The 17,649-nt window shown below is 45.2% G+C and overlaps 2 non-coding genes and 2 pseudogenes across 2 annotated transcripts; all 4 read left to right on the top strand.

Moving 5' to 3' along the window:
• Positions 1–5,668: 5,668 nt before the first annotated feature.
• LOC137010246 (U2 spliceosomal RNA) lies at positions 5,669–5,841 on the top strand (annotated as a pseudogene).
• A 1,749-nt stretch (positions 5,842–7,590) lies between these two features.
• On the top strand, positions 7,591–7,754 carry LOC137010009 (U1 spliceosomal RNA). The gene has a single exon (XR_010893090.1). It is a non-coding gene; the product is annotated as a U1 spliceosomal RNA (small nuclear RNA).
• A 6,254-nt stretch (positions 7,755–14,008) lies between these two features.
• LOC137010291 (U2 spliceosomal RNA) lies at positions 14,009–14,187 on the top strand (annotated as a pseudogene).
• A 2,079-nt stretch (positions 14,188–16,266) lies between these two features.
• LOC137010053 (U1 spliceosomal RNA) lies at positions 16,267–16,430 on the top strand. The gene has a single exon (XR_010893132.1). It is a non-coding gene; the product is annotated as a U1 spliceosomal RNA (small nuclear RNA).
• The last annotated feature ends 1,219 nt before the right edge of the window (positions 16,431–17,649 follow it).

A 17,649-nucleotide genomic window follows, 5' to 3' on the forward strand; every position in this document is an offset into this window, starting at 1 on the left:
TGCTTTTGTGGAGGTCGATGGAAAAACCTAGGACCAGTTCGCGAAAGCAGGTTGTTTCAAATCATCTCCACTATTTAACAAACGATCTGATCGACAGCAGTGGTCCTAGAGGCAAAGTACGAAACCCACCGCGGCCCAGATGGGCGTCGCCTTTGCCGGCTCTGCCCCCACTGCTTGGCAACGGCATCGCTTCTCGGCCTTTTGGCTAAGATCAAGTATCTTGTCGTTAGGTTGAGCTGCGATCGCCTTTTGTGGGTTTCCTGGCTCGAGATCTTGAAGTATCGCGAGCCCCCAACTTTCAAGAGGTACATTGAAATTGCTGTTTTTACGAACAAGCTGTTTTAAGGTAAGGATTTATTTATTTATTTATTTATTTATTGTTTTTTTGATTTGTAAAGTTTGTTTTAGGCTGTTGGTGCCTCCACCATGTCGGCTGCCCGTGCCGGCTTGCGGAGGCACCACAGCGTGCGTTTTTTATTCAGAGAAGTTGATGGAAGGCTCTTGGGGATGTCGCGTCTCGACTTCTCCAGGAAGCTTCTCCAGAAGACTTTACATTTTAAACCGGAAGAACTGAATTGTATTGTGACTCTGCCCCTGAACAAAGGCTATGATGTTAGCTTTAGAGCCGTTTCCCACCTGAATGATTTTTGGCACAGATTTGAATCAGTGAAATCCCAGTTCTCCATGTTTACTGTTGAAAAGCTATCTGATAATACACTTAAAACTGTGATTGTTAGAATGTTTAATGAGACAGTGACGGGGGAGGACATTTGTGTCTGGCTGGGTAGATTTTGCACGGTTCGAGGTCAGCCAGTCAAGGTTTTAGATGAGGATGGCATCTGGACATGCTCCTGGCGAATTCCCATTAAACAATGGGAAGATGCCGGGAGCTACCAGGGCCTGAAGCATCTGCCTTCTATGATTGTGCTGGGTGAGAACAGAGGCTACATTCATTACCAGGGCATGCCCAAATTATGCAGAAAATGTGGAAAGTTTGGGCATTTGGCTGAAGCATGCCAGGAAATTGTATGTGGGAAATGCAGAGAAATTGGTCACATTTTTGAAGAGTGTACCAATGGCAGGCGGTGCAACCTGTGTGGAGAATCAAACCATCTCTACAGAGATTGCCCAAATAGCTTTGCCAACAAACTTAAAGGCAACAAAATGGCCGCCCCACAATCAGAGCAAACAGAAGAACAAAGGGAGGAGGAGGCGGTCCCTGAGGTTTTGGCGGGAATTTCAAATTCCGGGCCAGCCTCAGGGATTGGGCAGGAGGAAGGAAGTTGGGCGGCCACAGGGGCGGAGTCAAACAGTCAAATTGAATTTGAAAAAGTTACCATCATTGAGAAAGACAAGGAAGGAGAGGAAGAAACAGATTCCTCTTTGGAAACGGTTTCGGATAATTGTGTGGAATCCAGTGGGAGTGAAACAGAGTTTTCACTCCCAAATGCTCAGGTGCAAAAAAGACCTGCGGGGTCTCCTCTGTTTGATACAGAAGAGAAAAAGGCTAGGGCAGCACACCGTTCAGATAGTTCTATTTCGGAAGATCTGGAACGTATGTGGCCCCTAGAATCCCAAAATGAGGTATCCTTTTTGCACGTAAAGCTAAGAACATCATCGCCAAAGGAGCTGCAAGAGGTTTCCTCTGTAGCCCCTGAGGCGGTGAGCATTTGTCTTCCTGATCCCAGTCCTCCGGGGAAAAAGGAAAAGCATTTGCAACAAGACATAACATGATTTTAATTGTATTTTGTAGTCTTTTAATGTCTTAAATGTCACATACCTTTTTAATTTTACTGCTCATGGCCCTCACTATCTCAACCATCAATGTGAGAAGTGTGAGGTCCACTATAAGAGCACAGAGCATTTTATCCTTTTTAAATACTTGTAAATCAGATTTGTTTTTAATACAAGAGTGTGCTCTGCCCTTTTCTACTAGATATGCAAAGATGGAGGAGCTATGGTGCCCTGGTCCCTCCATATGGAGTGGATCAAACCAAAATAAAAATGATGGTGTTGCAATTTTAATCAAAAATCCTAATATCTTGGTGAAGGGCAGCACGGTGGTGAGGGAAGGGCGGGCTATTTTAGCAAATCTGAATTTTTTAGGTATAGATTTTAATATTCTTAATGTATATGGTTTTACAGGAAAAAACGACAGGTATGAGCTTTTAGAAGACTTGCAGCCTCACATGTTAGGTAGGGCTCCCCTAGTGGTGGCAGGGGATTTTAACTGTGTTTTATCAAAAAAAGACAGGAAGAGAGTAGGAGATGATTTTAAGGTCGATAAGACATCGGTTTTATTACAGGGTTTAGTTAAAGATTTTAATTTAGTCGACTGCTTTAAAAATGTGCATCAAAGAGAGGAGGGCTACACTTGGTTCAGTAGTGATGGTGCCAAAGCCTCTCGAATCGACTATATTTTTACAAGGGACTGCCCGCCGACCGATGCTACAGTGACCCCTATTTTCTTTTCTGACCACTTAATGCTGTCCTGCACCCTTTCACTACCCACAGGTGTGACAGTAGGGGGAGGGCTGTGGAAGCTGAACTGCTCCCTTTTAGAAGATGAGGATGTAGTTAAGGAATATAGGGAGCAGTTCAGCCAATGGCAGACCCTCCAAGACTTTTACGATACACGTACACAGTGGTGGGAGATGGTAAAGGACCGGACAAGACGGTTTTTTATGAAAGTAGGAAGGGACAAGAAGAATAGGGAAAAGAGACACATGATGGGGCTGCAAAAAAGACTACAAAGATATTTTAATCTTTTTAACAAAGGCTTTGATTTTAATGACGAAATTAGAGAAGTTAAGAAAGAAATGTCAGTTTTATCCAGTTTTCAAAGTAAAGGAGTTCTTTTAAGAAGTAAAGAGAGAGAGATAGAAGAAGGTGAAAAATGTACTAGGTATTTTTTTAAAAAGATATTAACAAAGGGAGGGGCTATAACCAGTGTAAAAGTAGAAGAGATGGAAGTTAAAACAACAGATGAAAAGGGGCTGAAAAATTTTATGAGGAGCTATATAGTCCCAAAGAAATACACAATGACACTGTAAAGGAAGTCTTAAATTTTATAACCAAGAAAGTCAATACTAAAAATGAGCTTTTAACCCAAGATTTTACCATTTTAGAAATACAAAACGCACTTAAAGGTTTTAAGAGAGGGAAGTCCCCAGGAGCAGATGGACTCCCCCTAGAGTTTTATATTACCTTTTGGGATGTTTTAGCTCACGAATTATTGACTATTTTTAAAGACTTTGAGACTCTTGACAGACTTCCAGACAGTTTTAGAACAGGGATAGTTTCTTTACTTTACAAAAAAGGTGACCGGACTGACTTAAAAAACTGGAGACCTATTACACTTTTAAATTTCGATTGTAAACTTTTTAGTAAAATTTTAGCTACACTAATGTCGACCGTTTTAGAGGACGTAATCCACCCGGATCAAGCCTGTGCTGTGCCCGGAAGGAAGATAACAGACAGCTTAGTTCTGATTAGAGACTCCATCTGTTATGCGAGAGACAGAAACATTCGGTTAATAGTCTTAAATTTAGATTTTGAAAAAGCATTTGACCGGGTCTCGCACCAGTACCTGTTTCAGGTACTGCAAAAAATGGGTTTTCCAGAGAGGTTTATAGCTTGGGTGGGACTGCTGTACGAGGGTTTAGTCAGCAAAATCCTTGTAAATGGGCATCTTTCCAAAGCGATAAATATTTGCAGCGGGGTCCGTCAGGGGTGTCCTTTATCTCCCCTTCTGTATGTGGCTTGTATTGAGCCACTGGCACAGATTTTGAGAAGGGATACATGGATAAAAGGACTAGACATTCCTGGAACTGGTGGACTGACAGCGACGTGTGTGTTATACATGGACGATGTAACTGTTTTAACCACGGACATTTTATCCATACGAAGAGCAATGGACTTGACTGACTGGTACGGTCGGGCCTCGGGCGCCAAACTCAACAGAAGCAAGTCCGAGGCCCTGCTCTTCGGACCGTGGGACGAGACTGACACAGTTGGACTTAACGTAGATTTTAAGGAGACAGATTTTAAGATTTTAGGAGTTAAATTTGACAAGGAAGGGGGTGGACGTGAAAACTGGACTGACTTGCTAGGGAAAGTTAGGAAAAGACTGGGGTTTTGGAGACTACGACAGATGACGTTGGAAGGAAAAGTTTTAATTTTTAAAGCCGTCATTTTACCTCTAATGTCACTTGTCTGTTCTGTTTTTATCCCTCCTAGGAAATTCTTAAAGAAACTAGAAAGGGCGGTGTTTTATTTCCTGTGGGGGTCCAAGTGGGAAAGATTGAAGAGGGAGGTCGTCAAGAGGAGACCGGAAAATGGTGGAAAAGGCCTCCCAGACCCCCACCTGCTTTTAAGCAGCCGTTTTACCGCCCTTCACATTAGATATGCTGTGACCCCATCCAAAGACAATAAGACAGCAGCTATGGCACGATTTTGGATGGGGTCTTACCTAAGAACATTAAAGATTATACCTGTTGATTTGAGAAGTCCAGTATCTTTTAACCTGCCCAAAGAGTATAGTTTTATTAAGACCTTTTTAAAGAAATACCTTTTAGAGACGAATGATGTCACCATTTTAACTAACCACAAGTCTCTTGTCTCTCTTGTGCAGGACCGGGAACCGGTGAGTCCAGTTCCAGGCCTCACACTAAGTGAGGCCAAACAAGTTTGGAGGAACGCTGCTCACCCCACTCTCCAGAACAGAAGCAAGGACCTGTCGTGGATGGTGGCTCATGAGATCCTACCGGTCAGGGCGGTTATGCACTCCAGAGGCATGGCCAAAAATCCCATCTGCCCACGGTCCGGGTGTAAATCCCCGGAGACCGTCCATCATCTACTCTGGGAGTGCGGCGCTGCGCGGGACCTGTGGGCCAAGACCGGCCCCCTGGTTTTCCCGTGCCTGCCAGCGGGTGGGGCCCAGATGGACTACAAGCTCGCTATCCTGGGGGTGGGTCAGGGCTTGAAGGAGCTGACACCAAAAAAATTTGCCTCGCTCTGGCTCACCCTAAACGTCATAAAGGATACCATCTGGGCCACCAGAAACCTGCTGGTGGGGAAACGCGTGACGGTCCCCCTCCACGCGTGCGAGCGGAAAATAAGATCAACGCTGCAGGGTGGGCCGCGCGTCGTTATTCGGATGGGGGGCCGGGGTCACACAGAGAAGGTCCCGGCCGCCACCGACCCTGGCCGCCCGTAGATGCACCCTCACCACTCTGGCTACGGGAACAGCGGGCCAGCAGGCCGGAGGAGAGGGGATCTCCGCTGAGCCCCTGAAATGGCAGGCCGAGTGCCTGTCCTAGAGAGTGGGGCATGACCAACTTGATAAGGACTCACCCCCGGTCTTGCACAAGAGATGACATTTTAAACATTTTTAATAGACATGCTTTTATTGGATGAATTTGATGTCTGTTTTACTTAATTTATTTATGTTACTGATTGAGACCCTACAGTCCTTTTAAACACACTACACACATGGACTTTTAAACAAGACTTACACTATGGTTTTATTTTCCTTTTATCAAAGAACGTATTTTTTTTTTCTTTTAACCAGGTGTACCCTTTTTTTTTTGCTTGATTTACATTTGTGTGTTAATAAAAAAAAAAAAAAATTGTGTGTGTGAAAAGGAAAACTGAAAATGGTGACAATAAAACTTTTCGAAAGAAAAATCTGTTCTTATCAGTTTAATATCTGATACGTCCCCTATCTGGGGACTACATATTAAATGGATTTTTGGCTCATGGAGCCGGAACCGGGGCTTGCTCCGTCCACTCCACGCATCGACCTGGTATTGCAGTGTCTCCAGGAACGGTGTGCTTCCCCTTTTGGGGGACTGCAAATCGTTGTAGTTAATAGCAGAGGGAATGTCGCTGGAGCTTCACAAGGAGTCTCTATGTACCTGCAGTGGGGTGGCTGGCAGGGTGGCACCGTCTCGCACCTTTATGATGCGCCCGTCTGAGGTCTTGGAGTCTTTACCAACGAGCTGATGAGTTGGATCAGGTGTGTTTGATCAGGGAGACATCTAATCAAACACGCCTGACTGATGGGAACCACTGGTCTAAAGGACCGCAGCTCGTGTACAGGTGCTGGTCATAGAATGTCATCAAAAAGTTGATTTATTTCACTAATTCCTTTCAAAAAGTGAAACTTGTATATATAATATTCATTCATTACACACAGACTGAGAGGTTTCACATGTTTATTTCTTTTCATTTTGATGAGTATAACTGACAACTACGGAAAATCCCAAAGTCACTATCTCAGAAAATTAGAATATTGTGAAAAGGTTCAATATTGAAGACACCTGGTGCCACACACTCTTATCAGCTAATTAACTCAAAACACCTGCAAAGGCCTTTAAATGGTCTCTCAGTCTAGTTCTGTAGGCTACACAGTCATGGGGAAGACTGCTGACTTGACAGTTGTCCAAAAGACAACCACTGACACCTTGCACAAGGAGGCCAAGACACAAAAGGTCATTGCAAAAGAGGCTGGCTGTTCGCAGAGCTCTGTGTCCAAGCACATTAATAGAGAGGCGAAGGGAAGGAAAAGATGTGGTAGAAAAAAAGTGTACTAGCAATAGGGATAACCGCACCCTGGAGAGGACTGTGAAACAGAACCCATTCAAAAATGTGGGGGAGATTCACAAAGAGTGGACTGCAGCTGGAGTCAGTGCTTCAAGAACCCCTACGCACAGACGTATGCAAGACATGGTTTTCAGCTGTCTCGTTCCTTGTGTCAAGCCACTCTTGAACAACAGACAGCGTCAGAAGCGCCTCGACAAAAAGGACTGGACTGCTGCTGAGTGGTCCAAAGTTCATTTCCCAACAGGACTTGGCACCTGCACACAGTGCCAAAGCTACCAGTACCCGGTTTAAGGACCATGGTATCCCTGTTCTTAATTGGCCAGCAAACTCGCCTGACCTTAACCCCATAGAAAATCTACGGGGTATTGTGAAGAGGAAGATGCCATATGCCAGACCCAACAATGCAGAAGAGCTGAAGGCTACTATCAGAGCAACCTGGGCTCTCATAACACCTGAGCAGTGCCACAGACCGATCGACTCCATGCCACGCCGCATTGCTGCAGTAATTCAGGCAAAAGGAGCCCCAACTAAGTATTGAGTGCTGCACATGCTCATACTTTTCATGTTTATAATTTTCAGTTGGCCAAGATTTCTAAAAATCCTTTCTTTGTATTGGTCTTAAGTAATATTCTAAATTTGCTGAGATACCGGATTTGGGATTTTCCTTAGTTGTCAGTTATCATCAAAATTAAAAGAAATAAACATTTGAAATATATCAGTCTGTGTGCAATGTACATAATATACAAGTTTGACTTTTTGAAAGGAATTAGTGAAAGAAATCAACTTTTTGATGACATTCTAATTATACGACCAGCACCTGTAGGTGCTTGGCAGTTTGCCGGCTTGAAGGCATGGTGACGGAAATCACAGTCAAGTAATGGAAGGGACACGCCCTTCCTTTGCTTGGGGTGGGGGAGGGGGGTCACCGTTGATGAGGACGGCAAAGAGGGATAGGGTAGCCTCTGACTGGAGGCCTGGGGACTCATACTTACCTGGCAGGGGAGACACCATGATCAGGAAGGTGGTTCACCCAGGGCGAGGCTCGGCCATTGCACTCCGGTTGTGCTGACCCCTGCGAATTCCCCAAATGTGGGAATCTCGACTGCATAATTTATGGTAGTGGGGGACTGCGTTCGCGCTCTCCCCTGGACATACTGGTTGAAAGCAGATTAGGTGGTGCCGAGAGAACCTGTGGTTTCTAACAGTCGTAGCGTTGTCTGTGGCTCCATGTGTGTTTGCACACCCCTTTTATGGAATCGGGTGTTGCGTGCGCTCGCCTGGTTTCGCAAAGTTCTGAGTTTTCCTTCAGGGACGACAGGCTTTTGGGGGCACTTGACCACGGCCGTTTTCTAAATGACCCCGTGGTCGCTATTGTCACGACCGGCTCAAAGCCGTGACAAATGAAACGGAGGACATAGGCAGCTTGGTAGGTTGCAACAAAAAGAGATTTATCAGCATAAATAAGAAAATATATGAAACAAGAAATCAACAAAACCAAACACAATTTCTGTCAGACACATCAATAACCAAACATCAGACAGAACCACATTTAAATGAATAAGGAACTCAAAATAAACAAACAAAGACCAAAATCAAAACCAAAGCACCCAGGAGAAAGCAACACACCACGCCAAACAAAGCCCAAGCTTTATAGAGGGAAGCACGGGTGTACATGGTTCACTTGATGAGTCTCCCAGCCACACCCACTGGCCAGCCGTAGCAGGAAGAACGAGGGACTCGTCACACTATCCAAATGTTAAAGTTGAGCTTTTTTTTTTTTCCCCCCCTCCTGATCAAGAACGACCTAGGGAGTCCAGAGAATTGTACTGCGGTGCTTTTGTGGAGGTCGATGGAAAAACCTAGGACCAGTTCGCGAAAGCAGGTTGTTTCAAATCATCTCCACTATTTAACAAACGATCTGATCGACAGCAGTGGTCCTAGAGGCAAAGTACGAAACCCACTGCGGCCCAGATGGGCGTCGCCTTTGCCGGGTCTGCCCCCACTGCTTGGCAACGGCATCGCTTCTCGGCCTTTTGGCTAAGATCAAGTATCTTGTCGTCAGGTTGAGCTGCGATCGCCTTTTGGAGGTTTCTTGGCTCGAGATCTTGCAGTATCGCGAGCCCCCAACTTTCAAGAGGTATATTTGAAATTGCTGCTACTGTTTTTACAAACAAGCTGTTTTAAGGTAAGGTGTTATTTATTTATTTATTTTTTTTTTTTGGTGTTTGATTTTTAAAAGTTTGTTTTAGGCTGTTGGTGCCTCCACCATGTCGGCTGCCCGTGCCGGCTTGCGGAGGCACCACAGCGTGCGTTTTTTATTCAGAGAAGTTGATGGAAGGCTCATGGGGATGTCGCGTCTCGACTTCTCCAGGAAGCTTCTCCAGAAGACTTTACATTTTAAACCTGAAGAACTGAACTGTATTGTGACTCTGTCCCTGAACAAAGGCTATGATGTTAGCTTTAGAGCTGTTTCCCACCTGAATGATTTTTGGCACAGATTTGAATCAGTAAAATCCCAGTTCTCCATGTTTACTGTTGAAAAGCTATCTGATAATACACTTAAAACTGTTATTGTTAGAATGTTTAATGAGACAGTGACTGGGGAGGACATTTGTGTCTGGCTGGGTAGATTTTGCACGGTTCGAGGCCAGCCAGTCAAGGTTTTAGATGAGGATGGCATCTGGACATGCTCCTGGCGAATTCCTGTTAAACAATGGGAAGATGCCGGGAGCTACCAGGGCCTGAAGCATCTGCCTTCTATGATTGTGCTGGGTGAGAACAGAGGCTACATTCATTACCAGGGCATGCCCAAATTATGCAGAAAATGTGGAAAGTTTGGGCATTTGGCTGAAGCATGCCAGGAAATTGTATGTGGGAAATGCAGAGAAATTGGTCATAATTTTGAAGAGTGTACCAATGGCAGGCGGTGCAACCTGTGTGGAGAATCAAACCATCTCTACAGAGATTGCCCAAAAAGCTTTGCCAACAAACCTAAAGGCAACAAAATGGCCACCCCACAATCAGAACAAACAGAAGAACAAAGGGAGAAGGAGGCGGTCCCTGAGGTTTTGGCGGGAAATTCAATTTCTCTGCCAACCTCAGGGATTGGGCAGGAAAGAGGAAGTGGGGTGGCTAAAGAGGCAGAGTCACAGATTGAAACGAAACAGGGGGAGGGAACCATTCCAAGACAAGAGAAAGGAAATGATACAAAAGATGAAGAGGAGGAAACGGTTTCCTCCCTCAACACCGTTTCTGAGATAAGTATGCCATCAAGTGGGAGTGAAGCTGACTGTTCACTCCCAAATGCTCAAGTGCAGAAAAGGACTGCGTGATCTCCTCTGTCACATAAAGAGGACAAAAGGCTGCGGGCAGCGCATCGGCTAGATAGTTCTGCTTCAAAAGATCTAGACCGTATGTGGCCTGCAGAGTCTCCCAATGAAGTCTCTTTCCTGCACATCAAGCTGAGAACATCGTCACCCAAAGAGCCACAAGAGGTTCGCTCTGTGGACTCTGAAGTGGCGAGCATTTGGCCTCCTGATCCCAGTTTTTCTGGGGAAAAGGAGAGGCAAATGCCACATGAAATAACATGATTTTAATGTAATGTTCTGCAGTCTTTTTTCTTAAATGTTTGTATTTTTAACCATACTGCTCATGGCCCTCACTATCTCTACAATAAATGTGAGAAGTGTGAAGTCTACTCTTCGAGCACAGAGTGTTTTATCAAGTTTAAAAAATTTTAAGTCAGATATTTATTTATTGCAAGAGTGTGCTCTGCCTTTTTTTAACAAACTACAGGAGATGGCAAGAACTTTGGACCTCAGGACCCTCCATCTGGAGTGGCTCCAATTTTAACAAAAATGACGGTGTTGCCTTTTTAATTAATAATCCCAATATCTCGGTGAAGGGCAGCACTGTGGTGAGGAATGGGTGGGCAATTTTAGTTAATCTGACTTTTTTAGGTAAGGATTTTAATGTTTTAAATATGTATGGTTTTACAGGGAAAAATGATAGATACAAGCTTTTAGACCTAGTGGTAGCAGGGGATTTTAATTGTGTTTTAACAAAAAAAGATAGAAAAAGGGTAGGAGATGATTTTAAGGTCGACAAGACATCGGTTTTATTAAAGAATTTAGTCAAATATTTTAAGTTAGTCGACTGTTTTAAAACAATGCATCAGAGAGAGGAGGGCTTCACCTGGTTCAGTGGTGATGGCGCCAGAGCCTCTCGAATCGACTATATTTTTACAAGAGACTGCCCGCCGACCGATGCAACATTGACCCCCCTTTTCTTCACTGATCACATGATGCTCTCCTGCACCCTTTCACTACCCACGGGTGTGACAGTAGGGGGAGGGCTGTGGAAGCTGAACTGCTCCCTATTAGAGGATGAAGAAGTGGTTAGAGAGTATAGGGAGCAGTTCAGCCAATGGCAGACTCTCCAGGACTTTTACGAATCACGGGCACAGTGGTGGGAGATGGTGAAACAAAAGACAGGACATTTTTTTAGAAAAATAGGTAAAGAGAAAAAGAACAATGAAAAAAGATGCATGATGGGGCTGCAAAAAAGACTGCAGAGATATTTTAACCTTTTAAATAATGGATTGGATTTTAAAGAGGAAATAAAGGAAGTAAAGAAAGAAATGTCTAAAAAGAGATAGAAGAAGGAGAAAAGTGTACACGGTATTTTTTTAAAAAGACTATTTCACGGGGAGGGTCAATAACCATTTTAAAAACTTTGGGAGGGAGGGAGGCAAAAACCATGGAGGAAATTTTAGGTGAAATAGAACATTTTTATAGTGATTTATATAGTCCAAAAGAAGTACACGACGACATCTTAAAGGAAGTTTTAGATTTTTTAGATAAAAAGATAAAGAGTCCAAACGTGCTTTTAGCCCAGGATTTTACTCTTTTAGAAATAAAAGAATCCCTCAAAGGTTTTAAAAAAGGGAAGTCCCCAGGAATGGATGGACTTCCCTTGGAGTTTTATTTGACTTTCTGGGACATTTTAGCACATGACCTACTGACAGTTTTTAAAGAATTTGAGACTCTTGATAGACTTCCGGACAGCTTTAGAGTAGGGATAGTTTCATTATTATACAAAAAGGGGGACAGGACTGAATTGAAGAACTGGCGACCAATCACGCTTTTAAATTTTGACTGTAAAATTTTTAGTAAGATTTTAGCTACACGCATGTCGACTGTTTTAGAGGACGTAATCCACCTGGATCAAGCATGCGCTGTGCCCGGTAGGAAGATCACAGACAGCCTGGTGCTGATTAGAGACACCATCTGTTACGCGAGAGACAGAAATATCCGGCTAGTAGTCCTAAATTTAGATTTTGAAAAAGCTTTTGACCGCATCTCGTACCAGTTCCTTTTTAAGGTACAGGAGAAAATGGGGTTTCCAGGGAGGTTTATAGCTTGGGTGGGACTGCTTTACAACAGCCTAGTCAGTAAATTTGCAGTTAATGGGCATCTATCCAAAGCTGTAAACATTCACAGCGGCGTCCGTCAGGGGTGTCCTTTATCTCCCCTACTGTATGTGGCCTGCATTGAGCCACTGGCACAAATCTTGAGAAGGGATAAATGGATTAAAGGACTGGACGTCCCAGGGACTGGTGGACTGACGGCGACCTGTGTTTTATATATGGACGACGTAACCCTTTTAGCGACTGACCTTTTATCGGTACGAAGCGCATTGGACTTGACTGACTGGTACGGTCGGGCCTCGGGCGCCAAGCTCAATAGGAGTAAGTCCGAGGCCCAGCTCTTCGGGCCGTGGGGAAACGTGGACACAGGTGGACTGGATTTGGATTTTAAAGACAATGACCTGACAGTTTTAGGTGTAAAGTTTGACAAAGAGGGTGGAGGACGGGGGAACTGGACTGACATCTTAGGGAAAGTTAGGCAAAGACTGGGGTTTTGGGGACTAAGACAAATGACGATTGAAGGAAAGATTTTAATTTTTAAAGCAGTGATTTTACCCCTAATTTTACTTGTCTGTTCTGTTTTTAGTCCCCCAAGAAGATTCCTGGCCAACCTGGAGAGGGCGGTATTTTATTTCCTGTGGGGGTCCAAGTGGGAACGACTGAAGAGGGAGGTCGTTAAAAAAAGAAAAGAGAACGGCGGGAAAGGCCTCCCAGACCCCCACTTGTTTTTAGGAAGCCGCTTTGCCGCCCTCCATGTCCAATATGCATTGACCTCATCCAGAGAGAACAAGACAGCGGCTATGGCTCGTTTCTGGATGGGGTCCTACCTAAGAGCGCTGAGAGTTTTACCGATTGATCTTAAAAGTCCAGTGTCTTTTAATTTGCCAAAAGAGTACAGTTTTATTAAGACCTTTTTAAAGAAACACTCATTGGAAGGAAAGGATGCCACCATTTTAACTAATCACAAGTCTTTGATCTCTCTTGTGCAGGATCGAGAAACGGTGAGTCCAATCCCAGGCCTCACGTTAAGTGAGGCCAGACAAGTTTGGCGGAACGTTGCCCACCCAGCTCTCCAGAACAGGCACAAAGACTTGGCGTGGATGGTGGCCCACGAGATCCTCCCGGTCAGGGCGGTTATGCACTCCAGAGGCATGGCCAAAAACTCTACCTGCTCACGGTCCGGATGTGGTTCCCCGGAGACCGTCCATCATCTGCTCTGGGAGTGCGGCGCTGCGCGGGACCTGTGGGCCAAGACCGGCCCCCTGTTTTTCCTGTGCCTGCCAGCGGGTGGGGCCCAGGTGGATTACAAGCTCGCCATCCTGGGGGTGGGTCAGGGCTTGAAGGATTTGACACCGCCAGATTTTACCTCGCTCTGGCTCACCCTAAACGTGATCAAGGATGCCATCTGGGCCACCAGAAACCTGCTGGTGGGGAAACGCGTGACGGCCCCCCTCCACGCGTGCGAGCAGAGGATAAGATCTATGCTGCAGGGTGGGCCGCACGTCGTTATTCGGATGGGGGGGCCGGGGTCACACAAGAAGGTCCCGGCCGCCACCAACCTTGGCCGCCCGTAGATGCACCCTCACCACACCGGCTACGGGAACAGCGGGCCAGCGGGCCGGAGGAGAGGGGATTTCCGCTGGGCCCCCGAAGCGGGGAGTCTTGGGCCTGTTCTGGAGACCTGGAGTGAATGGAAATTCTTGATAAGGACTCACCCTCGATCCTGTACAACAGATGATGTTTTAGTTGAAATGTTTTATTGTCTCTTATCTTGACTATTTATTCATTTATTTTAATTTTATTTTTATTCATCTGCCCTGCTTTTAACACCACACTGATTTACATACATGGACTTGTACACGACACACAACAATAACTGATTTTAACCAGAAGTGTGTCACCTCTGTTTTAATTTGTGGAACTGAGTATGTTTTAAAATGTGTGGCATGAAACAATGAATGAAACTGTGACAATAAAACTTTTCGAAAGAAAAAAAAAAATCTGTTCTTATCAGTTTAATATCTGGTACGTCCCCTATCTGGGGACTACATATTAAATGGATTTTTGGCTCATGGAGCCGGAACCGGGGCTTGCTCCGTCCACTCCACGCATCGACCTGGTATTGCAGTGTCTCCAGGAACCGTGTGCTTCCCCTTTTGGGGGACTGCAAATCGTTGTGGTTAATAGCAGAGGGAATGTCGCTGGAGCTTCACAAGGAGTCTCTATGTACCTGCGGTGGGGTGGCTGGCAGGGTGGCACCGTCTCGCACCCTTATGAAACGGTCGCCGTTGTTCCAAAGCAGCGGTTCCCAAACCAGCACTGCACGTCTTGGATGTCACTCTTGTCTGATGCGCCCGTCTGAGGTCTTGGAGTCTTTACCAACAAGCTGATGAGTTGGATCGGGTGTGTTTGATCAGGGAGACATCTAATCAAACACGCCTGACTGATGGGAACCACTGCTCGTGTACAGGTGTTGGTCATATAATTAGAATGTCATCAAAAAGTTGATTTATTTCACTAATTCCTTTCAAAAAGTGAAACTTTTATATATCATATTCATTCATTACACACAGACTGAGAGGTTTCACATGTTTATTTCTTTTCATTTTGATGAGTATAGCTGACAACTACGGAAAATCCCAAAGTCACTATCTCAGAAAATTAGAATATTGTGAAAAGGTTCAATATTGAAGACACCTGGTGCCACACACTCTTATCAGCTAATTAACTCAAAACACCTGCAAAGGCCTTTAAATGGTCTCTCAGTCTAGTTCTGTAGGCTACACAGTCATGGGGAAGACTGCTGACTTGACAGTTGTCCAAAAGACGACCACTGACACCTTGCACAAGGAGGCCAAGACACAAAAGGTCATTGCAAAAGAGGATGGCTGTTCGCAGAGCTCTGTGTCCAAGCACATTAATAGAGAGGCGAAGGGGTGGAAAAGATGTGGTAGAAAAAAAGTGTACTAGCAATAGGGATAACCGCACCCTGGAGAGGACTGTGAAACAGAACCCATTCAAAAATGTGGGGGAGATTCACAAAGAGTGGACTGCAGCTGGAGTCAGTGCTTCAAGAACCCCTACGCACAGACGTATGCAAGACATGGTTTTCAGCTGTCTCGTTCCTTATGTCAAGCCACTCTTGAACAACAGACAGCGTCAGAAGTGCCTCGACAAAAAGGACTGGACTGCTGCTGAGTGGTCCAAAGTTACGTTCTCTGATGAAAGTCAATTTGGCATTTCCTTTGGAAATTGGGGTCCCAGAGTCTGGAGGAAGAGAGGAGAGGCACACAATCCACGTCGCTTGAGGGCCAGCCTAAAGTTTCCACAGTCAGTGATGGTTTGGGGTGCCATGTCATCTGCTGGTGTTGGCCCACTGTGTTTTCTGAGGTCCAAGGTCAACGCAGCCGTATACCAGGAAGTTTTAGAGCACTTCATGCTTCCTGCTGCTGACCAACTTTATGGAGATGCAGATTTCATTTCCCAACAGGACTTGGCACCTGCACACAGTGCCAAAGCTACCAGTACCCGGTTTAAGGACCATGGTATCCCTGTTCTTAATTGGCCAGCAAACTCGCCTGACCTTAACCCCATAGAAAATCTACGGGGTATTGTGAAGAGGAAGATGCCATATGCCAGACCCAACAATTAAGAAGAGCTGAAGGCCACTATCAGAGCAACCTGGGCTCTCATAACACCTGAGCAGTGCCACAGACCGATCGACTCCATGCCACGCCGCATTGCTGCAGTAATTCAGGCAAAAGGAGCCCCAACTAAGTATTGAGTGCTGCACATGCTCATACTTTTCATGTTTATAATTTTCAGTTGGCCAAGATTTCTAAAAATCCTTTCTTTGTATTGGTCTTAAGTAATATTCTAAATTTGCTGAGACACCGGATTTGGTATTTTCCTTAGTTGTCAGTTATAATCATCAAAATTAAAAGAAATAAACATTTGAAATATATCAGTCTGTGTGCAATGTACATAATATACAAGTTTGACTTTTTGAAAGGAATTAGTGAAAGAAATCAACTTTTTGATGACATTCTAATTATACGACCAGCACCTGTAGGTACTTGGCAGTTTGCCGGCTTGAAGGCATGGTCACTGAAATCGCAGTCAAGTAATGGAAGGGACACGCCCTTCCTTTGCTTGGGGTGGGGGAGGGGGTCACCGTTGATGAGGACGGCAAAGAGGGATAGGGTAGCCTCTGACTGGAGGCCTGGGGACTCATACTTACCTGGCAGGGGAGACACCATGATCAGGAAGGTGGTTCACCCAGGGCGAGGCTCGGCCATTGCACTCCGGTTGTGCTGACCCCTGCAAATTCCCCAAATGTGGGAATCTCGACTGCATAATTTATGGTAGTGGGGGACTGCGTTCGCGCTCTCCCCTGGACATACTGGTTGAAAGCAGATTAGGTGGTGCCGAGAGAACCTGTGGTTTCTAACAGTCGTAGCGTTGTCTGTGGCTCCGTGTGTGTTTGCACGCCCCTTTTATGGAATCGGGTGTTGCGTGCGCTCGCCTGGTTTCGCAAAGTTCTGAGTTTTCCTTCAGGGACGACAGGCTTTTGGGGGCACTTGACCACGGCCGTTTTCTAAATGACCCCGTGGTCGCTATTGTCACGACCGGCTCAAAGCCGTGACAAATGAAACGGAGGACATAGTTAGCTTGGTAGGTTGCAACAAAAAGAGATTTATCAGCATAAATAAGAAAATATATGAAACAAGAAATCAACAAAACCAAACACAATTTCTGTCAGACACATCAATAACCAAACATCAGACAGAACCACATTTAAATGAATAAGGAACTCAAAATAAACAAACAAAGACCAAAATCAAAACCAAAGCACCCAGGAGCAAGCAACACACCACGCCAAACAAAGCCCAAGCTTTATAGAGGGAAGCACGGGTGTACATGGTTCACTTGATGAGTCTCCCAGCCACACCCACTGGCCGGCCGTAGCAGGAAGAACGAGGGACTCGTCACACTATCCAAATGTTAAAGTTGAGCTTTTTTTTTTTTTCCCCCTCCTGATCAAGAACGACCTAGGGAGTCCAGAGAATTGTACTGCGGTGCTTTTGTGGAGGTCGATCGAAAAACCTAGGACCAGTCCGCGAAAGCAGGTTGTTTCAAATCATTTCCACTATTTAACAAACGATCTGATCGACAACAGTGGTCCTAGAGGCAAAGTACGAAACCCACCGCGGCCCAGATGGGTGTCGCCTTTGCCGGCTCTGCCCCCACTGCTTGGCAACGGCATCGCTTCTCGGCCTTTTGGCTAAGATCAAGTCTGATCGATCCAAATGGATATTACGAGAGAGGATACTCCTTTGCAGACCATGGTGGTGCGGCTAAAGAATACGGTTCGGATACAAGTTAAAGCGGATGCACCTGCTGAAGTTAAGAGAAGATTTGGAAGGAATTTTGTGGTGGCTGAGGTATTGAGAGAAGTGTTTGGTATCCCAGCTTCCTTAATTTTCTGCTTACAAGACTTTTCAACCTCTGGCTTTATGGATTTGACCTTTTTCCAATTAAGAGACTGTTCTAGTTTTTTTGAAGCATGGGAGAAGAAAAAAGAAAACCAGCGGTTAATAGGCCTGCATGTCTAC

The sequence above is a fragment of the Chanodichthys erythropterus genome, chromosome 20 (genome assembly GCF_024489055.1).
Source record: "Chanodichthys erythropterus isolate Z2021 chromosome 20, ASM2448905v1, whole genome shotgun sequence".
Lineage (NCBI taxonomy): Eukaryota > Metazoa > Chordata > Actinopteri > Cypriniformes > Xenocyprididae > Chanodichthys > Chanodichthys erythropterus.